Source organism: Oryctolagus cuniculus, chromosome 8 (genome assembly GCF_964237555.1).
Source record: "Oryctolagus cuniculus chromosome 8, mOryCun1.1, whole genome shotgun sequence".
NCBI classification, from domain to species: domain Eukaryota; kingdom Metazoa; phylum Chordata; class Mammalia; order Lagomorpha; family Leporidae; genus Oryctolagus; species Oryctolagus cuniculus.
The window spans coordinates 71322376-71349225 of NC_091439.1; the positions used below are offsets into that span (position 1 = coordinate 71322376).

Consider the following 26850-nt stretch of genomic DNA (forward strand, 5'->3'; position numbering starts at 1 on the left):
AAATTATTTTGTTTAGATCCATCAGAGGAATTGATACAGTACAACTACTTAGTTAAAGTTTAGAGGAATGGGAACTCTTGTATTCCTACAAAATGATGCTCTCTCTTATCTGCTGAGTTGATATGCCCACCTTCACAGGATACACCTGTCACATCTGGGACCAGAGCTTACACCATGACCCCACACTATTTGTATATCCTACTGGGGTACCACTCACTGTGGGTACTGTTTTTTTCCTCACTAGTTTATGGGCAGTTCTTTGGTCCACTCATGTTTGGTATTTTTCAATGTGGGCAGTTCACACTCACACATGAGTTTCTATGTTAGTTCTCTCACTCCCAAATAAACTTTGCTCCTATTTGCACATGGTACCAGTCTGCACTTAGTATTTCTATTTCTGCAGGAGGTAAGAACCTGGACGAAAATAATTAATATATTCATTGCCCAAATCAGAATCACTGTTTATGGCAGCTTTAGCTTCATAAAATGTATTTATTAAGTAATAAGACTGAAAGTTGAAATTACTCCTTCATCCATGAACAGTCATGTTGTTTTAGCACATATGAAACCAACATTAATCTCATTGTACCTTTCCATCAGAGCTCTTGGGTTGACCAGTTATACTACCAATGAGCAGGAATATTTTGAAAGGAATCTTTTTTCTTCCCTGAGCAGTAGATCTCAATGAGCTTAAACTACTTAGTACATCATTTGTAAACATATGCAGTATTATATATTGTCACATAAGCTATGTTGTTTAATTTGTGGAGCACAAACAAACAGGGTAGATTTAGTACAATCCTTAAGGACCCTAGAAAAATTGGAGTGGTAAATAAATGTTAGCTTTAACTTAAAGCACCAGCTGCATTAGCACCAACCAGGAGAATCAGCCTCTCTTTTGAAGCTTTAAAGTCAGACGTCGACTTGACTTCTCAAACTACAAGAGCCTGATGTAATTCTTTTTACCTTGAAAATCTGCTGTTTGGTGTAACCAGCTTCATCATTATCTCAGCCAGATCTCCTGCTTAACTTGCTCAAGCTTCTCCACCAGCTCTTGCTGCTTCACCTTGCACTTTCCTGTGCGTCTTTTCTTAAACCTCATGAAACAGCTTCCTCCATCTTCAGATTTTTCTTCTGCGTCTTCTTCACTTCTCTGTTCCTTCACAGAATTGAATGCAGTTAGGCCTTTGATCTGTATTAGGCTTTGGCTTAAGGGAATGTTATAGCTGGCTCACTCTTCTATTCAAACCACTAAAACTTTCTCCATATCATTAATGAGGCTATTTTGCTTTCTTATCATTCATGTCTTTACTAGAGTAGCACTTTTACATCTTTTTTAAAAAAGATTTATTTATTTGAGAGAGTTACAGAGAGAGAGAGACAGAGACAGACAGAGACAGACAGAGAGATCATCTATCTGCTGGTTCACTCCCCAGATGGCCACAGTAGCAGGAGCTGAGCTGATCCGAAGCCAGGAGACAGGAGCTCCTTCCGGATCTCCCATGTAGATACAGGGTCCCAAGCACTTGGGCCTTCTCCCACTGCTTTCCCAGGCCATAGTAGAGAGCTGGATTAGAAGTGGAGCAGCAGTGGATTTACCCACTACACACAGCACTGGACCCTGCAAAATTCTTTTTTTTTTTTTTAAATATTTATTTTTATTTATTTGAAAGAGTTACAGAGAGAGGGAGAGTCAAAGAGAGAGGTCTTCCATCCGCTGGTTCACTCCCCAGATGGCTGCAACAGCCAGAACTGCGCCGATCCGAAGCCAGGAGCCAAGGACTTCTTCCAGGTCTCCCACGCTGGTGCAGGGGCCCAAGGACTTGGGCCATCTTCTACTGTTCTCCCAGGCCATAGCAGAGAGCTGGATCAGAAGAGGAGCAGCTGGGACTTGAACCGGCACCCATGTGGGATGCCAGCGCTTCAGGCCAGGGCTTTAACGCACTGCACCACAATGCCGGCCCCCATGCAAAATTCTTTAGCTGCCTTCACAGACACATTTGCAGACTCCCCACTCACTTTTATGTTATGCAATAAACAGTGATCCTTGAATTGTTAAAATCTCCCAAGCTGGTAGTAAATTTAATACTTTCCCAGGTATAGCCTTTTCTATCAATGTCATAAATAAACCTTTGTCTTCAGCCATGATCATCACGGTGTAGACAGAGCCACACTTCTGTGTATGGTCTTCAATCCAGGTCATTAGAAATTTCTCTTCACATCTAATGAGGGCCCTTCAATTTTTGTTAGTCTCATTGCCCTCAATGAAGGAGACCTTTTAATGCTTCTCACACTCTGTTGTTATTCTCCAAGGTGGTAGTTATGCACAGTGGGACTTGCCTGGCTGACAGCAATAACCAGCACTGAGTTTTCCATTTTCATAGTCTATAACTAGTTTTAACTTTGTTTCCAGATCAGTCACTCGATGTGGTCTTTTACTGGCAATAATATTGCTCATAGCATTGGATTTTGTATGCTTAGGGGCCATGATGACAACACAAGATTAAATTAAGTGCAAGAGAAAATGATGCGGTCAAAAGACAGAGCAACAGATGGTTGCGACTGCTGCTGGCATAGCACAGCATTCTGTTTATGTTATGGTTTTTTTAAGATATAAGAAGTATAGTCTCTGAAGATGATAAAAAGCATAGCATAATACATACATAAGCCAATAACACCATTGGTAATTATCAAGTATTGTGTACTGCACTTAATTGAGTATGCTCTACTTTTATGATACTGGCAGCACCATTGGTTTGTTTATACCAGCATCACCACAAATCAGTAATGAATTGTGCTATCACATTATGGTTGCTGTGATGTCATGAGGTGAGAGTGTTTTTTTCAGCTCCATTGTCATCTTATTGTACTACTGTGGAATATGTGACTTGTTGTTGATTGAAATGTCTATGCAGCACATGACTGTACCATGCCTTTTTTATATTAGGCACTTGGGCGTCCATAGATTTGAGTATTCACAGAGCATCCTGGAACCAACCCCAACAAGTACCAAGGGGCAACTGTAGTTAAGAACAGGACCTCTGGAACCAGACAACTTTGGTTTGTTGCTCAGCTTTGCTATTCAATATGTGAGTGCAGATAGAATAAAACTATAGTCCTGCTACCTGAGAAAATACAAAGTATTCACAGTAAGAGATGAAAGCAAACCAGCACTCCATTAGCCACTATATTTGATTTTTCTCCCTCTCACTTTTTGCAAACTTACACATACCAGCATATAATGGATGGGTACCTAATGCCAGTAATATTGGTTTGCAACCAAAGAAATCATGAAATAATCTTTTTAAAAAAGATTTATTTATTTATTTGAAAGAGTTACACAGAGAGAGAAGAGGGGTGGGGAGAGGTCTTCCATCCGATGGTTCACTCCCCAGATGGCTGCAATGGCCAGAACTGTGCCGATTCAAAGCCAGGAGCCAGGAGCTTCTTCTGGGTCTCCAAAGTCAGGAGCTAAGAGCTTCTTCTGGGTCTCCCACCCAGGTTCATGGGCCCAAGGACTTGGGCCATCTTCTACTGCTTTCCAGGCCATAGCAGACAGCTGGATTGGAAGTGGAGCAGCCAGGTCTTGAACCGGCGCCCATATGGGACGCTGGTGCTTCAGGCCAGGGTGTTAACTCGCTGTGCCACAGTGCCGGCCCCATGAAATAATCTAACATAGACCACCTTCTAGATTAGTACAAAAAAGTTTATGTCATAAAAAAGATGACTACAGTATTTTTTGTCTTATTAGATACTGGTCTATTTAAGGAGAATATATTTTCTTTATTTTGCTATTATTTTAATAATCCTTATACATAAATATTAGTGGTATTATTATATCATCCCAGATTTCATACTGGGATGATACATCAAAAGGTATGCACATTTTAAATTTTGATAGATACGGCCGGCACCGTGGCTCACTAGGCTAATCCTCCACCTTGCGGCGCCTGCACACCGGGTTCTAGTCCTGGTCGGGGCACTGGATTCTGTCCTGGTTGCCCCTCTTCCAGGCCAGCCCTCTGCTGTGGCCAGGGAGTGCAGTGGAGGATGGCTCAAGTGCTTGGGCTCTGCACCCCATGGGAGACCAGGATAAGTACCTGGCTCCTGCCATTGGATCAGCGCAGTGCGCCGGCCGCTGGAGGGTGAACCAACGGCAAAGGAAGACCTTTCTCTCTGTCTCTCTCACTGTCCACTCTGCCTGTCAAAAAAATTTTTTTTGATAGATGCTTCCACATTAAAATACAAAGAAAAATAATTTATTTGAAAGGTATAGTTCACAGAGAGAGAGAAAAAAAATAGATCTTCAATTTGCTGGTTCACTTCCCAAATGAACCCAAGGGCCAGGGCTGGGCTGGACTGGAAATGAAGAGGCTGGACTGGAACCAGAGCTCATAAGGGATGCAGGTATTACAGGTGGCAAGTGGTTTAACACACTGCACCACAATGCTGGCTCGCACATAACCTTTTAAAGATTGTGCCGATTTATGCTCCCAATAGTGCTATAGACAACCCCAAAACTGATTGGAGGAATTGCTACAGAACCCTCAAAACTGGGTCCACTTGCTCAATATGCAGCAAGCCAATGACATCTGGGTGGTGGGAGAAAATCGTGTATTGGCAATGCACAGAGCAAGGAGGTAGGCACCTACTGGGCTCTCTGAGGGATTAAAGGTAGTGATTCTTACAGATTAAAATGGAGGTTGGGATGTACATGGTCAGTCCGTGTGTGAGCCTCTTGTTGGCCCACTGTGAATGTGAATTCCCTTTGATTGGTCAATGATAAGGGTCAGGGTGTTTCTTTTGAAATAGCAAAGGTGGAGGGCCAGTCTGGTGGCGCAGCAGAAAAAGCTGCCACCTATAGACACCAGCATCCCATAAGGTGCCAGTTCGAGTCTCAGCTACTTCACTTCCAATCAGTTCCCTGCTGATATGCCTGGGAAAGCAGAGGAAGATGGCCCAAGTCCTTGCACCCACGTGAGAGACCTGGATGGGGCTCTTGGCTGCTGGCTTCAGTCTGGACCAGCACTGGCCATTGCAGCCATTTGGGGAGTGATCCAGTGGATGGAGGATCTCTCTGTCTCTGTTTCCCTCTCCGTAACTCTCCATTTCAAATAAATAAAATATTTTTTTAAAGAAGTAGCAAAAGTGGGCCCTGGTCTGTCTAAGGTCTATGGGTATATAGATTGGTATTTGTTTGATTAGGGGCCTGGGAGTTGCTATGAAGCTCTCAGAATAGAGGCTACCATTGAGATGTTAATTACGAGGGCAGTTACAGTCTGTGATTCAGGGTTTTGGCTCTGGCTTTACCTTTAATTTAGTGAGTTACCATTTTTTATTTTAAAGATTTAAGATGGTTTAAAGAGAGTCAGTATCATCATGTTTATATGTTGTTACAAGAATTGAAGATTTGGGGCCAGGCCGGTGTTGTGGCACAATGGGTTAAGCTATGGCCTACAGCACTGACATCCCATATAGGCACTGATTTGAGTCCTGGCTTCTCCATCTCCATTCCAGCTCCCTGCTAATGTGCCTGGGAAAACAGCAGAAAATGGTCCAAGTGCTTGGGCACCTGTACCCATGTGGGAGATCCAGAGGAAGTTCCTGGCTCCTGGCTTAGGCCTGGCCCAGCCTTGGCTATTACAGCCATTTGGGAAGTGAACCAATGGATGGAAGATCTCTGTCTCTGTCTCTGTCTATGTCTCTCTCTCTCTCTCTGTCTCTCTGTCTCTCTCTCTGTAACTTTGCCTTTCAAATAAATAAATCTTTAAAAAAGTCCCTGGGAGGGACTCACTCCCAGTTGAGTGCATAGCAGAGTTCCCAGCAAACACACAGCAGAGAGAGAGCACCTTCCTACATAGACTAGTGCTTTATAGAGTACAAAGTGGTGGGAAGTGGCTTCGGTTCTGAGCCAAAGCTGGGCTTATAATATAGAGGGAGAGCTTGGGCTGGTTCTAAAGTTCCCATGAGATTACAGAGTGAGCTGGGAGGGGTTTGGGCTGAGGCTGAGGCTGGACTCTGGGGCTGAGCTGCTGAGCTTGGGGGAGAGAGCTTGGGAGGAGTGGGGTGAGCTCAGGCTGTTGGCTGGATTCTTCAGATAATGGTGTCCAGCAGTCCAGGCAGGGCAGCGCTGGCCAAGGCAAGGTGGGGCTGTGTTAGCAGGGCAGAAAAATGGGGGTCTGCTTGCTGTTATGTAGGTGAGAGGTCAACATGGATCTGAGGCTGTGAGGTCCATGATCAATTCATGCCCAAGTTCCTGGTTAATCAGTGATGCCCATGGCTCTCCATTGATTGCTCAGCTCTTCGGGGGATTTTTCTTTTTCTTTCTTTCTTTTTTTTTTTTTTTTGACAGGCAGAGTGGACAGTGAGAGAGAGAGAGAGAGAGAGAGGTCTTCCTTTGCCGTTGGTTCACTCTCCAATGGCCGCCGCAGCCGGTGCTCTGTGGCCGGTGCATCTCGCTGATCTGAAGCCAGGAGCCAGGTGCTTATCCTGGTCTCCCATGGGGTGCAGGGCCCAAGCACTTGGGCCATCCTCCACTACACTCCCGGGCCATAGCAGAGAGCTGGCCTGGAAGAGGGGCAACCGGGACAGAATCCGGCGCCCCGACCGGGACTAGGACCTGGGATGCTGGCGCCACAAGCAGAGGATTAGCCTAATGAGCTGCGGCGCCGGCCTCCGGGGGATTTTTTGATGGCCAGGTGGGCTTCAGTTGGTCTGAGGATGACATGCGAGTGGTAGTCAGGTTCTGCCCCAGACCTGGAATTTCCCCTAAACAAACCCCTCAGAACAACACTGGCCATAGAGGTTTTATCCATAGGAGAAGCAAATGACTCCTTGAATTTTGGTGATTAGAACCTTGTTGGGTCACTCCCTCAACTCAGTGAATTCCTTTTGATAAGTGGTTAATCCTAAACTATGAGCAAGATCACCTCAGGGTAAGGGAGACAGAGAGGCTGGGTCCTGGTGATATCTTATGTCTGCGTTAGGAGCATTCATACAATAAAATCTTTTTAGGAAATTTTTATTTATTTTTACTTTATTTGACACATACACACACACACACATACACACACAGAGAGACACACACATTGATTTCCTGTCCTCTGGTTCACTCCCCAAGTGCTCACAAGAGCCATCACTGAACCAGGTCACAGCCAAGTGCGAGGAGCTGAATCTGGGCTTCCCATGTGGGTGGCAGGAACCCAAGTTCTTTTTTTTTTTTTTTAATATTTATTTATTTATGTGAAAGGCAGAATTACAGAGAAGCACAGGCAGAGAGAAAGGGAGAGAGGTCTTCCATTTGCTGGTTTACTCCCCAGATGGCTGCAACTGCTGGAACTGCACTGATCCGAAGCCAAGAGCTTCTTCCGGGTCTCCCACATGGGTGCAGGGGTCCAAGGACTTGGGCCATCTTCTACTGCTTTCCCAGGCCATAGCAGAGACTGGATTGGAAGTGGAGCAGCCAGGTCTCAAACCGGCGCCCATGTGGGATGCCAGCACTGCAGGCGGCTGCTTTACCTGCTATGCCACAGCACCAGCCTTGGACCTAAGTTCTTTAGTCTCACCTGCTGCCTCCCAGGAGGCACAGGGTATACATCGGCAGGAAGCTGGAAGCGGAAGTAGAGTCAGGACCTGAACCCTGGCCTGTGTTGCCATTCTTCTACTCTCACAAACATAAAACTGGCAACAAAACTGTGATCCATAAGACATGGAAATAACTGTTATCATGACAACTGTCGCAGACCATACTGAGGCAGGAAAGTGTCTGGGGTGGGGTGGTGATGACCTGCCTTTCCACTGAGAGGTCAGTTTAGTAGGCTCTAGAAATTGGGACCACTAATTCCTTTTTCATCCAACTCTGAGGCCTGTTTTCATTGTTGAGGTGGGTATGGTGCACACATTCTTAATGTAATTGGCCTAATCCATTAAATTAATACAATAACAAGAGAGATCCTTTGGAAAGATAAATCAGATTTTGTTGTTATCTGTTAGAAACTAGTCACAGACTTCTCATTATCCTTAAAATATAATGTAAATATCCTTAAGCGGGCCTACAAGACCAGGTCTACTCTTTAATTTTCGTTTTTGTACTTTTCTTTGTTTTGCTCATAATCCTGTATCCACAATGAGCTCCTCTCATATGTTTTTTTTTTTTTAAAGATTTATTTATTTATTTGAAAGTCAGAGTTACACAGAGAGAGGAGAGGCAGAGAAAGAAATGTCTCCCATCCACTAGTTCACTCCCTAGATGGCCGCAACAGCTGGAACTGCGCTGAGCTGAAGCCAGAAGCCAGGAGCCAGGAACTTCTTCCAGGTCTCCCATATGGGTGTAGGGGCCCAAGCTGGATTGCAAGTGGAGCAGCGGGACTTGAACTGGTGCCCATATGGGATGCCGGCGCTTTAGGCCAGGGCGTTAACCTGTTAAGCCACAGTGCTGGCTCCTCCTCTCATATTTTTTTTTTTTTTAAGATTTATTTATTTGAAAGTCAGAGTTACACAGAGAGAGGAGAGGCAGAGAGAGAGAGGTCTTCCATCTGATGATTCATTCCCCAATTGGCTGCAATGGCTAGAGCTGTGCCGATCTGAAGCCAGGAGCCAGGAGCTTCTTCCTGTGGGTCTTCCAGGTCTTCCATGTGGGTGCAGGGGCCCAAGGACTTGGGCCATCTTCCACTGCTTTCCCAGGCAATAGCAGAGACTGGATTGGAAGTGGAGCAGCCGGGTCTTGAACCAGCACCCATATGGGATGCAGGTTCGTCAGGCCAGGGCGTTAACCCTCTGTGCGGCACAGCGCCAGCCCATCTCTCATGTTTTTTTTTTTTTTTTTTTTTTTTTTTTTGACAGGCAGAGTGCATAGTGAGAGAGAGAGACAGAGAGAGAGAGAAAGGTCTTCCTTTGCCATTGGTTCACTCTCCAATGGCCGCCACGGCCGGCGCGCTGCAGCCAGCGCACCGCGCTGATCCGATGGCAGGAGCCAGGTGCTTTTCCTGGTCTCCCACGGGGTGCAGGACCCAAGCACCTGGGCCATCCTCCACTGCACTCCCTGGCCACAGCAGAGGGCTGGCCTGGAAGAGGGGCAACCGGGACAGAATCCGGCACCCCGACCGGGACTAGAACCCGGTGTGCCGGCGCCGCTAGGCGGAGGATTAGCCTAGTGAGCCGTGGCGCCGGCCTCTCTCATGTTTTTTAAAAATTATTTATTTTGGGGCCAATGCTGTGGCATAGTGGACTGGGTCTTTACCTGTAGTGCCAGCATTGCCTGTGGGCGCCAGTTCTAGTCCCAGCTGCTCCACTTCCAATCCAGCTCCCTGCTAATGGCCTGGGAAAGCAATGGAGGATGCTCAGTTGCTTGGGCCCTTGCACTTGTGTGGGAGAGCATGAGGAAGCTCCTGGCTCCTGGCTTCGGATAGGCCCAGCTCCGGCTATTGTGGCAATGGAATACCTTTCTTTCTCTGCCTGTAGCTCTACCTCTCAAATAAATCAATAAAATCTTTAAAAAAAATTATTTCTTTGAAAGGCAGAGTGATGGTGAAAGAGGCAGAGACAGAGAAATCCTCCATTCACTGGTTTACTCCCCAAATGGACCAGGCCAAAGCCAGGAGCCTGGAACTCCATCTGGGTCTCCCATGTGGCACTTGGGCCATTTCACTACTTTTTGAGGCACGTTAGCAGAGGGCTGGATTGGATGTAGAACGCTGTGACTCGAACTGGTGCCTAAAAGGATGCTGGCATTCCAGATGGTAGCTTAACCTGCTGTACCACAGCACCACAACGCTGGCCCCAGTTTTACCTAGGTTTTTAAGTTGTAGCGTTTCTTCACAATCCCCCAGCCCCTGCTAGTCTGTTTGCTCACTTAGTTCTCAGAACCCAGCACAGCACCTTATCTTTGGTATGCTAGTATGTACATGGTTTTTAAAAAAAAAAAAAACGAATAAATGAACTAAAATTTAAATAAGACTGAAAGGATGACTTGGACTTAGCAAGGCAAAAGGTATATATGGGAGGGGAGCATTGGGAATAGGTTTTAGGGAAGAGCTTTTGGAAGCTTCCAAAGAGGGAAGGGCCATCTGGAATGAGTATCAAAATATTGGACTAGAAGTTTGCTTTATGGGGCCAGCGCCGTGGCGCAGTAGGTTAGTCTCCACCTGCGGCGCCGGCATCCCATATGGGCACTGGTTCTGGTCCCGGCTGCTCCTCTTCCAATCCAGCTCTCTGCTGTGGCCTGGGAAAGCAGGAGAAGATGGCCCAAGTGCTTGGGCCCCTGCACTCACATGGGAGACCAGGAAGAAGCTCCTGGCTCCTGCCTTCAGATTGGCGCAGCTCCAGCCATTATGGCCATTTGGGGAGTGAGCCAACGGAAGGAAGACCTTTCTCTCTGTCTCTCCCTTGCACTGTCTGTGACTTTACCTCTCAAATAAATAAATCAAATCTTTTTTTTTTAAAGAAGTTTGCTTTGCTCTTCTTTGTGAAATATAGGAAAATAGAAAAATAGCTGTTTTTGATAAAGGAATTATGTTTTTTCTGATATACTGCTCTACTTAGTTAGCTAGTTCATTAGAGGTGTAGAAAAATGAGCTAGATAAAAATCTCAGTGGAATTAGTGTTGGGGTGATCCTGTTATATGCAGGTGTTGGGTAAGGTGACTCACTCCCAGCCTGTGATGTTCTGGTTCCAAGAAGTTACGGAGAGTGTACAGTGGAAATGAGAGCGTGGGCTGCTCATTTGATCTATTACTTTTGTTGAATAAATGAAAGCAGATCACTAGATTATATTTTGACTTTCAAAAATTTTTCTATGACTTCTTATTAGTTGAGTTGTTAGCAGATTAAGGTTTACAACTGATAAGTTATCACTGACTGCCTAATCACAATTTTATAAGCAGTAATTTTGATTTATTTGAAAGGCAGAGAGAGAGAGAGAGAGAGAGAGAGAGAGATCTTCCATCCACTGGATCATTCCATCCAGGTCTCCATGTGGGTGGCAAGTTCAAAAGCATGTGAGCAGGGCCAATGCTGTGGCTTAGCGGGTAAAGCTGCACCTGCAGTGCTGGCAACCCATATGAGCACTGGTTTGAGTCCAGGTGCTCTGCTTCCTGTCCAGCTCCCTGCTAATGTGCCTGGGAAAGCAGTGGAGGATAGCCCAAGTGCTTGGGACCCTGTACCCACATGGGACCCTCAGAAGAAGCTCCTGGCTCCTAGCTTTAGCCAAGTCCAGCCCTGGTTGTTGTGGCCATTTGGGGAGTGAACCAACAGATGGAAGATCTCTCCTCTCTCTGTTCCTTTTTTGCTGTAACTCTGACTTTTAAATATATAAATAAATCTTAAGGAGAAAAAAAAAAGCACTGGAGCCATCATCTGTTACTTCCCAGTGTGTGCATTAGCAGGAAATTGGATTGAAAGCAGAGGAAATGCTGGGTCTCAAACCAGGACACTGACAGGAATGTAGGAGCCCTAAGCTGTTGTACCATGCTGCCTGCCCATTAATGCATCCTTTTATAGTTATAAAATGCCAATGTTTGTCTTTAGTAATACTTTCTATGTTAAAGCCTGTTTTGTTTGGCATTAGTATACTCCATCAACTTCCCTTGTAGTTATTATTGCATCATATGTTACATATATATATATATTTATTTATTTACTTTTATCCTACTTGCAACATTAAATCTAAAATGCAGGGGTGAGTGTTACAGCACAGCAACTTCAGCCACCTGCGTATCATGTCAGAGATCAGATTCTGCTTATGTGCCTGGGAAGCAACAGATGATGTCTCAAGCAAATACTTGGTTTGCCACCGCCCACATGGAAGACCCAGATGGAGTTCCTGGCTCCTGGCTTTAGCTTGATCCAGCCTTGGTGGTTGTAGGTATTTGGGGAGTGAACCAGCAGATGGAAGATTTCTCTGTCTCTCTCTCTCTCTTTGTCTCATTTTGTGTTTAAGAGAAAGAAAGGAAGAGAGAGAAAGAGAAAGGGGGAGGAAGAAAGTGGTAGAGGAGACAGAGAGAGAGAGAGAGAGAGAGAGAGACAATCTAAAGTGTGTCCCTGATAGCTAATTCAAAGTTAGAGTTCTCTCTTATTTTTATACCATTGGTATATTGTTCAAGCTTTGCCTATAAAATGCAGATATTAATAATTTCATAGGACCATTATAAGGATTAAATTGGGCAGTGGCAACTTGTTAAAACACTAATTGCTAGACCCCAACTCCAGCATTTCAGATTGAGTAGATCTCAGGAGGGTTTGACAATCTATTTTTTTTTTTTTGACAGGCAGAGTGGACAGTGAGAGAGAGACAGAGACAAAGGTCTTCCTTTACCGTTGGTTCACCCTCCAATGGCCACTGCGACCGGTGCACCGCGCTGATCCGAAGCCAGGAGCCAGGTGCTTCTCCTGGTCTCCCATGCGAGTACAGGGCCCAAGCACTTGGGCCATCCTCCACTGCACTCCCGGGCCACAGCAGAGAGCTGGACTGGAAGAGGGGCAACCTGGTAGAATCTGGCGCCCCGACCAGGACTAGAAACGGGTGCTGGCGCCGCAGGTGGAGGATTAGCCTATTGAGCCGTGGTGCTGGCCAACAATCTATATTTCTAACAAAATCTGCAGCTGAATTGGTAGCCACACTTTGAGAATCACTGAAATAAGATAATCATTTAGATTTTATTTATTTATTTGACAGGTAGAGTTTCAGGCAATAAGAGAGAGAGAGACAGAGAGAAAGGTCTTCCTTCCATTGGTTCACTCCCCAAACAGCCGCAATGGCTGGAACTGTGCTGATCTGAAGCCAGGAGCCAGGAGCTTCCTCCAGGTCTCCCATGCGGGTGCAGGGCCCAAGTACCTGGGCCATCCTCCACTGCTATCCCAGGCCATAGCAGAGAGCTGGACTAGAAGAGGAGCAACCGGAACTAGAAGCCGGTGCCCATATGGGATGCTGGCACCGCAGGTGGAGGATTAACCTACTGTACCATGGCACCAGCCCCAAGATAATCATTTAAAAGACCTGAAGCACATCCCAGCATATATTTGTTACTTCTTTTCTATTACTTCTACTCTATTACTATTCTATTCCTCAAATTTATTAATTTTTAAAAAGATTTATGTATTTGAAAGGCAGAGTTAGAGAAGGATATATACATAGAGAGAGAGGGTGGGGGGAGGGAGAGAAAGAGAGAGAGAGATAAAGCATATCTTCCATCTGCTAGTTAATTCCCCAAATGGCTACAACAGCTGGGGTTGGGCTAGGCTAAAGCCAGGAGCCAGGAGCTTCTTCTGGGTCTCCCACATGGGTGCAGGGGCCCAAGCAGTTGAGCCATCTTCCACTGCTTTTTCCAGGTGCATTAGCAGGGATCTGGATCAGAAGTGGAGCAGCCAACACTGGAACTGGCACCCATATGGGATGCCTGCATTGTAGATGGTGGCTTAAGCCATTATACCACAGCACTGGCCCTCATTCAGTCTGTTTTAGAAAGTTATTATTTATTTGAGTGGTAGATAGAGAATGGCAGAGAGAGAAAAAGGAGAGAGAGAGAGAGAGAGAGAGAGAGAGAGAGATATCTTCTACCCAGTGGTTCATACCTCAAATGTCTGCCATGGTTGGGGTTGGGCAGACTGAAACCAGGAACTGGGAATGCAGTCCAGCTCTCCCATGAGGGTGATAGAAACCCAGTGACTTGCACCATCACCATTGACCCCATGGTTTGCATTAGCAAGAAGCTGGAGTCAGGAACCCAAGCCAGGATGTGAACCCATGTGCTCTTATCCCCTTAAGCTAAATACCAGTTCCTGGTCTTTCAGTTTTTGAATAATCTGCTGTCATACTTTTGGTGTTCAATATATTGGTGTCTATATTTCTGAGGTATATTTTAAAAGCATGCTTATAAATCAGAAAAAGCTCAATTGCCAAGGGCAAAATTTCTCACAGATCAATTTTTATCTTCTTTGGTATAAGAAATTCCTGTATTCTGAGCTCTGTAAATCTTAGCTTCAGATAAAACTGCAAAAATTATCATTATTGTAGTAGATAAAATGAATCAATTAATCATAAAGTAAGAAAACACTGAAGGGCAAAAACTGTTGGGGAATTACCACAAAGCCGGGTGGTATTGCGTATCCAAGGTGCTGTGATGGTAGCCATGACCATCTGGACTTCTTTAAACCTCAAGAAAGACTTTGAAATTAGAGTTATTCATCATGTGATATAACTAATCCACTTTCACATATCCCTGAAGAATGATACTTTTGTATAAACATGAACCTTTTATCACACAGACTAGGGGAACTTCCAAATTTTTACATGCAAGCTGTTTTTCCAGGAAATAGGTTAAGTCTCCCTTTAAGCTAATTTCTTTGAAAGGTTATAAAGGGTTTACTATTTTAAAAAATTATGACTATCTCAGATTAAATACCTTATTGTCTAGTTACAAGTCAGTGCAGAGTCATATTTTTTGTTTTGCTCTAAATATTAATCTATAGCTACAAAGTGATTTTGCAAGAAGGCGTATTTTTGCTGCTCATTTTCTCAAATGTAAAAATGAATCTCAGGAGCACCATCAGCAGCTACTGTGTGTGCGTGGGAGACTTGTTCTAGAGTAGAGCTTCCCCAAAACTGAGGTCCTGATAATGTTGTTCCCCGGATGTACTTGCTGTGTCTCCTGAAGAGATTCTTATCACTATTGCAGTCACTAGCATGACTAGTGTTATTTTCAAGAGTCAGAGGAAGCACTGGGACTGTTGCAAGAACCTTTTTACCATTTCCTGATTGTGGGGTTGATCTCCCTCTGTGTCTCATTTTCCTTATAGGTAAAGTAAGGGTAGCATGGAGCCCACCTCGTGCTGTTGTTATGGGGAAGAAATGAGTTAACTTATGCATGTACACCCCTTACAGTTCTCTCCACCACTTTGTAACCACTCTATACGTGTCATCTGTCAATCACTGCTGAGAACCTGGCAACACTAGTAACCACTAGTGCTAGACCGCTACCAACCGCCAGTTGGTAGACTGCTGTAGGGCTACAGACTCATTTCAGCTTAAACTGATAGAAACCTCGGGCAGCAGACGTTACTGTTGTAATTGATACTGAAGCCATTTGTGGCTCTGCATATGAAATGCATTGCTGTTAACTTGCAGCATTTTGTCATGACTGCTTGCACAATACTAGTGAGCTTCAAAAAGTTCATGGAAAAATGGACACCAAGTTTATTTTGGTGCAAAAGATTATGAAATTCACACATAATTGTTTCATAATACGTGTTTTCCATGGACTTTTTTCCCAAAGATTTATTTATTTGAAAGTCAGAATTACACAGAGAGAGGAGAGGCAGAGAGAGAGAGGTCTTCCATCTGGTGGTTCACTCCCCAACTGGCTGCAATAGCTGGAGCTGCACCAATCCGAAGCCAGGAGCCAGGAGCTAGGAGCTAGGAGCCAGGAGCCTCTTCCGGGTTTCCCACATGGGTGCAGGGGCCCAAGGACCTGGATCATCTTCCACTGCTTTCCCAGGCCATAGCAGAGAGCTGGATTGGAAGTGGAGCAGCTGGGTATCGGACCGGCGTCCATATGGGATGCCGTGCTTCAGGCCAGGGCGTTGACCCGCTGCCAGCCCCACCATGGCCTTTTGGACCAGCCTTTTGCAGAGCTGAGTTGCCCATTCTGGAGCAGTCCTTCCCATTACTTAGGCTGCACAGAAGCAGCATTCACTCGTTCTCTCCCCCAACCCCCCTCCCCGCCGCCTTTTAAGCTTTATTTATTTATTTGAAGGAGTTATAGAGAGGCAGAGGCAGACAGAGGGAGAGAGAGAAGAGAGCTTCCAACCACTGGTTCACTCCCCAAAAAGCCACAATGGCCAGAGCGAGTGCAGGGGCCCAAGGACTTGGGCTGTCCTCCACTGCCTTCCCAGGTGCATCATTAGGGAGCTGGATGGGAAGTGGAGCAGCTGGGACCTGAACCTGTGCTCATATGGGATGCCTGGTGTTGCAGGTGGCAGTTTAGCCAGCTGTGCCACAATGTGGGCCACAAGACTGTCACATTTTGAAAAATATACATACCTGCTTATATTATAGACATTATAGACAATATAATTATAATCAAATTTTTCTGGTTTTAATAATTTCTAAGTCTTATTTCTAGCAATTCTCTTGATGTGTAAATGGTCTTTTCAAGACCATAATGTGCAGGGATTATCACTACAAACTATTTAACTCTTTAGGTAGTCTTTTCTAAATAAGTTGAATATAGAGAAAGTTTGAAGCCACCTGCATATCTTGTTTTTACTCAAAGTCTTTTTTTTTTCTTTTTTGGAAAGGAACCATTGGGAAAAATAGCAATGCTTGCAAAAAATCTAAAACAGGTGAAGTTACCATTCATTTAGTATGGCTTATATCCCTAAGGTAAGGAATGAAATGTTCTTTAGAGATAATAGTTTAAGAGCAAATTTTATTAAACACAAACATGACATTAAAAAACACTGATTTTTTCATTCCATTTTCTTATTCATTTTTTCAGAAAAAATGTAGGAGAAAGATTGTATGCTAATAATTATTAATAACATGGGAATGAAGAGCAACTCTTTTGTAAATATTTTTTTAAATATTTGGTTTTTTTTTTTTTGAAAGAGAGAGTGAGAAAAAGAGAGATCCTCCATCCTTTGGTTCTCTCCCTAAATGCCTACACAAGTCAGGGCTGGGTCAGGCTGAAGCATGGAGGGAGGAACTATATCCAGGTCTCCTATGCGGGTAGCAGGAGCCCATGTACCTCTCACCACCTCTCAGGTACATCAGCCAGAACCTGGATTAGAAACATGGAATAGCTGGGATTCGAACCAGGCACTTGGATATGGGATGCAGGGGTGGCATACACTGACTTCACCCACTGTACCACAATGCCTGCCCCAAGAAACACGGTTGCATACTTTATAAGCCACTTGAGCATTTTAAAAGTGAAGTGTCTTTTAGGAAGTAGTGTTGTTCCCAAGTTTGCAGAAGTCTCATGGAACAAAGTAGAAATGAATATTTATACCTTGGAATTCCCATTTTCCCAAATAAGCTACTTACTTAGGAAGTATGTCATTTACTTCATAAATTTCCAAAGTATTTAAAGGTCTTTCACTCACATTTGAACTACTGTTGGTTAGATACCAGAATCAGACAAATGACACAAATCCTGGGAACATGTTGACTTCATTTTCTCTCCTGAATCCACAATTTGTCTCTGGCTTTGACCACTGGATTAAATTTTCAGTGTTACTTGATGTCCACTAGGGGGGACCAAACCACAAACAAGAGTATGAGCTGCTGTACTCTCCTGAGTAGTAAAACATGCCAGCCGTTTCAGATTGCCCACCTGAAATCCACACATTACATTTCCGTATTTCCTATCTCTGAAAGGCCTGCTCTAGCAGGATATGCAAGCAAATCTATGAAAAGACAGGACTCCATGTTAGACAGTATTCTATAGTGAGTGAATGCTGTCTGCAGTCTGGTATGAAAGAGCACAGAAAAACACAAAACTGTTTTGAAATCACTCAACTTTTAATATATACATAGTTGCAAGTTTGAGAACACTTGACTGATTTAACAAGAAGGCAGAGGTGAATTTTGAAATCTGAATCCATAATGTAGTAAGTTAACATACTTGGGATCATGATTGATTTCCAGAACTAAGATTTAATGGAATTGTAATCAAATATTTTTATAAATAGATAACTTAAAATCAATAAAATTGACATTTATTTGTAATTTGCACTTTGAAATAACAGTTTGAAATATTGCTTTCCAAAATAAAATCAACGTGTACCTTTTTACTCTATGAAATTCAAGTTCAATATCTGTTATTACATCAAATCTCTAATTTGTAAAACAGTTTTGTGACATGAAATAATATATTTTGTGGACTTTCTTTGCTCTTTCTTAAAGTGTTTTCTTTCTTTTCTTTTTTTTTTTTTTTTTGACAGGCAGAGTGGACAGTGAGAGAGAGACACAGAGAGAAAGGTCTTCCTTTTTGCCGTTGGTTCACCCTCCAGTGGCCGCCACGGCCAGCACACCGCGCTGATCCGAAGGCAGGAGCCAGGTGCTTCTCCTGGTCTCCCATGGGGTGCAGGGCCCAAGCACTTGGGCCATCCTCCACTGCACTCCCTGGCCATAGCAGAGAGCTGGCCTGGAAGAGGGCAACCGGGACAGAATCCGGCGCCCTGACCGGGACTAGAACCCGGTGTGCCTGCGCCGCAAGGTGGAGGATTAGCCTATTGAGCCATGGCCAGCCCGTTTTCTTTTTTTTTTTTTTTAACTTTTATTTAATGAATATAAATTTCCAAAGTACAGCTTATGGATTACAATGGCTTCCCCCTTCCACATAACTTCCCTCCCACCCACAACACTCCCCTTTCCCGCTCCCTCTCCCCTTCCATTCACATCAAGATTCATTTTCGATTCTCTTTATATACAGAAGATCAGTTTAGCATATATTAAGTAAAGATTTCAACAGTTTGCACCCACATAGAAACACAAAGTGAAAAATACTGTTTGAGTACTAGTTATAGCATTAAATCACAATGTACAGCACATTAAGGACAGAGATCCTACATGAGGAGTAAGTGCACAGTGACTCCTGTTGTTGACTTAGCAAATTGACACTCTTGTTTATGGCATCAGTATTCACCCTAGGCTCTTGTCATGAGTTGCCAAGGCTATGGAAGCCTTTTGAGTTCACCAACTTCGATCATATTTAGACAAGGTCATAGTTGTGGGGAGCAACTCGGACTAGACTAAGTTACTGGAATTAAGACTTATTCTATGCATCTGCTCTCCCACAATATGGCGCTGAGAAGGGAGAAACAGCTTCTACACAGCTGCCTCCAGTTCAACCAATAAACAGCAGGACCTGCTCCTGATTGGAGGAGGGCAGCGTACTCGGCGTGTGGGTAGCAGAGTTGGGATTGGTGGAAGAGGACTATAAAGGAGGAGAGAGACAACATGCACCAGGAACATCTAAGGGGAACATCTATCTGAAGGAACACCTGTGCAGCCCCCGAGAGAGCCGGCCGGCGGTGTGCCGCTCCCCCGCGGAAGTGGGGAAAGTGGCCAGGGGGAACCGCCCTTCCACGGAGGTGGAAGGGACAGTAGCCAACCCGGGAAGAACCAGCAGCAAACCCGGGGAGGGCCGAGCAGACAAAAGAACAGCGCAGGGTCCTGTGTCGTTCCTCCACGAAGACGGGGAGCGACAATAGTCAAAGTGGAAGTTCTCTCCTCCCTTTAGAGAAAGGTACCTCCTTCTTTGATGACCTGTTCCTTAAAGCATTTTCACATTTTGTGAAATTTAATATTCCAAGAAAAGCAGATTTGATTTCATGTAAATATGAGTCTCATGTTGCAATATTTTTCAAAATAAAAAGTAAGCACACTCAAATAAGAATCACTTTGTAGAATTATAATTTAACCAATTTTTTTCTTATGGGCATCTTGAGTCTTACTGTTAAACTAATATGAAAATTATATTTAGCATGGAAATGAAAACATGAGTTGGTTAAAACAACAACAATGAAAGAGTTAAACTGCAACCCTCTAGCGTCTGTCATATGTATTTCTCTGGGAAATACAGGAAGCTATTGCAGAAACTAAATGTCCACTAGATGCCACACTTCCTTTGCTGAGTAAATCAGCCCTTGGACTCCTGGCAAGCTCCCTGCATATGCTGTCGGATCCAATAACAGGACCTCAGCTCAATTATCTTTTCTGTTACATCCTTTCTTTGCTGTCCTTGGAGTGTTATGCCCAATCATCCAAAATTTACAGTAGTAGTAGCCTATAACATTCTGCGAGAATCTTAGGTACAAGTACAGTGAGTTTATATTTACTGAGCTTAAAGATCAAGTCAAAGCTAACGGTCCTCATTAAAAATAAGTCTTCAGGCCGGCGCCACGGCTCACTAGGCTAATCCTCCGCCTGCGGCACCAGCATCCTGGGTTCTAGTCCCAGTTGGGGTGCCGGATTCTGTCCCGGTTGCACCTCTTCCAGTCCAGCTTTCTACTGTGGCTAGGGAGGGCAGTGGAGGATGGCCCAAGTGCTTGGACCCTGTACCCGCCTGGGAGACCAGGAGAAGCACCTGGCTCCTGGCTTTGGATCGGCGCAGCGCGCTGGGCGTAGTGGCCATTTTGAGGGTAAACCAACGGAAGGAAGACCTTTCTCTCTGTCTCTCTCTCTTCACTGTCTAACTCTGCCTGTCAAAAAAAAAAAAAAAAAAAAAAAACGTCTTCATTTCAGAGCATTTTTTGGGGGGGATAGCAGCTGAAGATAGTTTTGTTTAGGTGCAAACATGTGGCATGGTGGATTAATTCACCGCTTGGGTTACCAGCAATCTAAATCAGAGTGCCTAGTTTGAGTCCTAGCTACCCTACTTCTGACCCAGCTTCCTTCTAATGCATCCTGGGAGGCAGTGGATGATGGCTCAGGTGTTTGGGTCCCTGGCACCTACGTGGGAGGCCTGAATAAGGGTCCAGGCTCCTGCCTTCAGCTGGCCCAGATCTAGCTATTAGGGGCTTTTTGGGAGGGGACAGTGGGTGGAAGATCTCTCTCTCCCTCTCCCTCTCACTCTCACTCTCTCTCTGTCTCTGTTGGTCTGCCTTTCAAAAATAAATACATAAACAATTAAAAAACAGTTTCATTTAGATCTTCCACTATTTAATTTTGAAAACTATGTGTTCTTTTAAAATTTTGTATACTTTGTCTATTTTCTCTCTCAAGGAAAAACTAGGAAAAAAGCTAATTTTCTAAAAATAAAGCGAGGAGATATAGCTTAACTTGAGAACTACACTGGGTGAAATGGAGATTAAATTATCTTTAGGGGCACTGATATTTTGTTTTCATAGATACTAAAATAGAAAGAAATGAAAGATATTTCCATTTTACATTTTGAATAGGCTGAATTCAATAATGAAAGCAATAGAAATTGGTAGTGAAAGAAGCACAAGGCATTATTATCATATACTATGAGACAACTAAGAGATACTGAGTGTTCAGAACATTTATACTGAATGTGAGCCACAGATGTTTGATGTTCTTATCAACTGTAAGTTATAAAATCTTCATTGGAATATAATCTGATAACAATAATATAATAATAATAATATAATCTGAAATTAGTGTTTGGTGATACAGAATAAATAACATACCTTCAGCAGCTGATACTGTGAGACCAGTCCTCTGTGTTCTTCCACATTCTCAGTCATCTGAGAAAATCCTTCCCAGGACCATTACGGGATGGGTTCACACAGATTGTGGGAGCAGGCAGTTAGATCAGCACTTTACCATAATGCCTGAGTTGAATTCCCAGACTGACTCTTGACTCCATGTTCCTGCTTATGCAGACCTTGGGAGACCGTAGTCATGGCTCAGATAATGAGATTCCTGCCACCCACGTTAGGAGACCTGGATTGTATTCCTGGCTGCTGGCCTCTGGCCCCAGCCCTAGTCATTGTGGTTCATTTGGGGAGTAAACTAGTGGAGAGGCCATCTCTCTCACTCTGTCTCAAACAAATTTAAAAAAGTGAAATCCATAGGAAATTTACCTTGCCTTTTTTTTTTAAAAATAAAGATTTGTTTATTCGAAAGGCAGAGTGAGTTACAGAGAGAGAGGGAGAGACAGAGACAGAGATCTTCCCATCCACTGGTTCACTCCCCAAACGGCCACAACAGCCAAAGTCAGGAGCCACGAATTCCATCCGGGCATCCTATGTGGATAGCAGTGGCACAAATACTTAGATCATCTTCCATTGCTTTCCCACGTGCATTAGCAGGGAGCTGGATCAGAAAAGGAGCAACTAGGACTCTAGTAGACAATCATATGGGATGCTGGCATTGCAGCTTGTGGCTTAACCCACTGCACTGCAACACTGGTCCCCACCTTATCTTTTAATTCCATTTTCTGATAAACTTTTTGAAGCCTCCTTAAAAAACTTTGTGGTGTTGTGTTTTCCTTACTCCCAGACTTTTTTGAGGATCTGGTCACTATTTCTGATTGTTAAGGAATCTACTATGAATTATTTTTAGCTTTTTAAAAAAAGATTAATTAATTAATTTATTTGAAAGGCAGAGTTACAGGAAGAGAGGCAGAGGCAGAGAGAGAGAGAGAGAGAGAGAGAGAGAGAGAGGATCTTCCATCCGCTGGTTCACTCCCCAAAATGGCTGCAGTGGTTGGAACTGGGCCGATTCGAAGTCAGGAGCCAGGAGCGTCTTCCAGGTCTCCCATGTGGGTGCAGGGGCCCAGTAACTTAGGCTATCTTCCACTGCCTTCTCAGGCCACACAGGGAGCTGGATGGGAAGTGGAGCAGCTGGGACTCGAACCGGCGCCCATATGGAATGGTGGCACTGCAGATGGTGGCTTTACCTGCTATGCCACAGCGCTGGCCCCTTAGCTTTATTTTAAAAAATATTTATGTATTTATTTGAGAGGCAGAGTTTATAGAGAAAGAGAGGGAGAGACAGACAGACAGTGAGCTTCCATCCACTGGTTTACTCTCCAAATGGCTATAACAACTGGAGCTGGGCTGGTCTGAAGCTAGGAGCCAGGAGCTTCCTTTGGGTCTCCCACATGGGTGCAGAGGCATAAACACTTGGTTCATCTTCCTCTGCTTTCCCAGGCACAATAGAGGGAACTGGATCAGAAGTGGAGCAGCCAGGACTCAAACTCTCACCCATGGCATCACAGGCTGTGGCTTTACCCACCATGCTACAACAGCAGCCCCAGTGAATTTTTTTGTTAAAGATTTATTTTATTTGACAGGCAGAGAGACAGAGACAGAGAGAGAGAGAGAGGGAGAGAGAGAGAGAATTAATTGCCTATCCAAATGGCCACAGGCTGAAGTCAAGAGCCAGGAGCCAGGAACTACATTTGGGTCTCTGGGTAGAGAGCCAAGCACTTGGGCCTTCTTCCATTGCCTTTCCCAGGGAAAGGCAGGATCCAGCAGGGAGCTGGATCAGAAGTGGACTATCCAGGACACATACTGGTGCCCATGTGGGATGTCAGCATCACAGACAGTGGTTTAACTAGTTGTGCCACGATACTGACCCCTACAGTGAATTTTAAAAATTGCATTTAAACTAATTTTAGCTGCTTGAGTAACTAGTAGATTTTAACACTTGGTATGTTTTTTTTTTTTTCTTTCCAACATTAATGTGTTTCGAGGAGTAATTTTAATGTAATCTATGTCATTGTAACCTATATGAGAGATTCTCTCCCCCACTCCCTACTTTCTTTCTTTCTCTAGCTGACATAAACAATACTAAGTTTATTGGCCAATTCATTGAAGAAAAGAGCAAATTCTATAGGTGAAGGAAATACCAAGCAAGTCTCCAGTTTAAGAAAATATAACAAAAAGCAACAAACAGATAAATCAAGGAAATTGTTTTGATCTGTCCATCCGGATCATCTGTCTCCAACTGATTCTTCGCATCTCTCCCCATCCAAGGGCTCATCCTTAAATCTTCTGATTTCTTTTATGAGATGAACAGTTTACATGTGGCACAGGATGAACTCCAATACTAGATGAATATAGTTATAATTTAATTAAGCCATTCATATTGAGGAGGTCTGATTGAGCTTGACAAATGAGAGTGGTGAATACATCCTTTTTTTAAAAAAAATTTAAATTTGTATTTAGTTGAGAGTAATGGAAAAAAAAGGAGAGAGGGAGGGAGGGTGGGATGGAGAGAGAGAGAGAAAGAGAGAGAACGCAAGAGAACTCTTATCCTCCTCTGGCTTACTCTCCAAAAGCCTGCACAGCCTGTGCTGGGCAAGGCCAAAGCTGGAAGCCAAGAAGTCAATCCTGGTCTCCCATGTGGGTGGCAGGAACCCAAGTACTTAGGCCATCAGCTGCTGCCTCCCGGGGGACCTGCATTAGCAGGAAACTGGAATTGGGGGTGGAGCTAGAACCCCTACCAGTTCCAGCAGGTGTCCCAACCAGCATCTTAGCTGCTGTGCCAAAAGGCTGCCCCATGTTATAATTTTAAATGCAAGGTAGAAAACTCTGTGGGCTTAAAATTGATCTAGCACATTTCCAGAGATGAATGTAAGGATGGGTGGTTATCTACCAGCCATCGATAAAGTAGTATCTATAAGGAGTCAGATCCAATATGTTCAATGAGGCTAAGAAACTGATTTACATCTTGAAGAGAGATCAGTAGTAATAATCACTAATGCTAAAGCTAATATTAAAATCATTGATTATTATTGAGTCTATCACTGAATTTTTTGCTGTTATTATCTTAATTTAAAGTATGATGTTTTTTATTTTTATTTTTCTTTAACTTTTAAAAAAATTATTTGAAAGGGTAACACAGAGAGAGAAGGAGAGGCAGAGAGAGAGTCTTACATCCGCTGGTTCACTCCCCAATTGGCCACAATGGCTGGAGCTGTGCCGATCCGAAGCCAGGAGCCAAGAGCTTCTTCCAGGTCTCCCACGTGCGTGCAGGGGCCAAGGCTTGGGCCATCTTCTACTGCCTACTCTGGCCATAGCAGAGAGCTAGATTGGAAGTGGAGCAGCTGGGACCTGAACTGGCACCCAAATGGGATGCTGGCACTGCAGGTGGTGGCTTTACCTGCTATATTTTGCTTTGTGAAAAACTTTCTTGCTTTTTCTTCTTTTATCTCCATTATTTTGCCAAGAACTTCCTAATTTGGAGAGCACTTATTGTTATGGTATCCTCAGGTTAGACTGTCTTGGGTCACTGAACTATTTGGGATGCAACCAAAACTACATACAAATGCTACCTATTGCATATATTTCAGTTTTGAATATCCTACTTAATTCTACAGAAGTTAAGAGAAGAAAAGGTAGAATAAGGATCATCATTCAGATTTAATCCTTGTTTATTTCTACATAAGGAAGCCAAGCAAATTCATCAACCGGAATAAGCAGTCCTGGAACATGTTAATTAGCTTTACTGATTACTTACTGCTTTGAAAGGTGGTATAGCCACAGACGGACTGTGTGATGGACTAAATGTTTATATCCTTCTCCTCCCTACCCTCATTCCCAATGCACATGTTGAAATCCTAATCTCAGGGCTGGCATTGTGGTGCAGTGGGTTAAGCCTCTGCTTGTGACAGTGGCATCCTATGTTGGAGTTCTGGTTCAAGTCTTGGCTAGAGTTCTGGGTTCCTGGCCCAGCCCTAGCTGTTGTGGCCACTGGGGAGAGAACCAATGGATGGAAGACTCTCTTTCTATCTCCATACACACACACACACACACACACACACATTTCTTTGTCACTTTGCCTTTTAAATAAATACATAAATAAATCTTAAGAAAAAAGAAAGAAATTATACCCCCCAATGTGAAGGTATTAGTGTGTAGGGCCTTTGGGAAGTGATTAGGTCATGAAGATGGAGTCTTTATGAATGGGGTTAGTGCCCTTAACAGAGACATGAGAACTTGCCCTTTTCTCTCTGTTCTGCATTATGTGAAGATACAAGGCCACTGACAAAACAGGAGGAGGATCCTTACCTAGAACGCAGCTACCCAGGCACCACGATCTTGGACTTTCCAGCCTCCAGAACTGTGAGAAATAATTTCTGTTGTTGAAGACATCCAATCTATGGTATTCTGTTGTAGCAGCTGGAACTGCCCAAGAAAGACTGTAGCTTCTGTAACTCCCATGGGAGTTTTTCGGTAGAACATGTAGGTGAATATAGAAATACCAATTTCAGGGCAGGCAATGATCTTGAAGTGGCCTACAAAGGTAGTTACAAATTGTTTCTGTTTATACATATCCTTTTCTTTTACAATGAGACTTTGCATATCCTCTCACAAAGAAGTTGAATCTTTTCATTGGTTGAATGTGTGCCATGTGACTTACTTTGAACTGTGAGAGAGTAGCAAATGTGATATAAATGGAAAATAGATTTGGTTCACTAGGACTTGCCTTTCTTGTTGCTCTCTCAGGCTCCTGTACCCACTACAAAGTGAGTGAACCTGGGCAGGCCTCATGGAATAATCCGATTTATAGACCACTTGCTGTGCTGCATCAGCAGCCTCCACACAGAAAGGTAAAACTTTGAACGCCAGCTGACCACACTTACATGCAGGGTGGCCAACTCATGAGTTGGAGTTTTCCTGGTTTTATTAATAAAAATCGCAGATCCCAGGAACCTCTTTAGTCCTAGCCAAAATTAGAAGGTTTGTTATTTGAGAAAAATGATTGAGCCCAGCCCTGGATAGCAGAAGAACCATTGTCTGTGCTCAAATTGCTTACCTACAAAATCATGAGCTAATGAATGGTTGTTGTTATTTTAATCCATAGAGCTTTGGCATAGTAATGCAGTAGAAGCTAACTGAATCAGACTTTTATAGCTCTATTCACTTCAGGTTTTTCACTTTGGAGATGAGAGAGTTGAAATCCAGGAAGATATAATGACATAACCATGGTCACATATCTGATAAGTATTAAGTTTGACAAGACAAATACAAATCAATATTAAAATCAATATCAAAATTAATATCAATATCCATGGATGTGGATAGCCTCCAAGGAATAATACTTGAATAATAGTATATAACAATGTCCACAGCTATTGATCCATTTGTGTATATCAAAATGGAAGGTTATATTGTGCAATATACAAGAGCCAGGGTTTTGAAGACAGGCAGAGTGAGTTCAAATCTGCTTGATTGCTTCAGACCTTAGGCAATTTACCTAGCCTATTTGGTCAGGGAGAAATAATTTCTCTTGTTGTTTCACTTTCCTCATTTGTGAAATGGGTTATTTGTACATATCTTAAAGGTTTGATAAAGTGAGAATTAATTAATTTTTAAAAGATGTATTTATTTATTTGAAAAGCAGAGTTACACAGAGCGAAAGAGACCCCATCTCCTG

The 26850-nt window shown here is 43.7% G+C and overlaps 1 long non-coding RNA gene across 2 annotated transcripts in view; it reads left to right on the plus strand.

The window, feature by feature from the left end:
* Positions 1–15764: 15764 nt before the first annotated feature.
* LOC127483162 (uncharacterized) overlaps positions 15765–26850 on the plus strand; it is a 114571-nt gene continuing 103485 nt past the window's right edge. For both annotated transcript variants that reach the window (XR_007909160.2, XR_011378344.1), the window contains exons 1-3: positions 15765–16374; positions 20898–21046; positions 25920–26023. This is a non-coding gene — a long non-coding RNA (uncharacterized lncRNA). The remainder of the gene's footprint in view (positions 16375–20897; positions 21047–25919; positions 26024–26850) is intronic.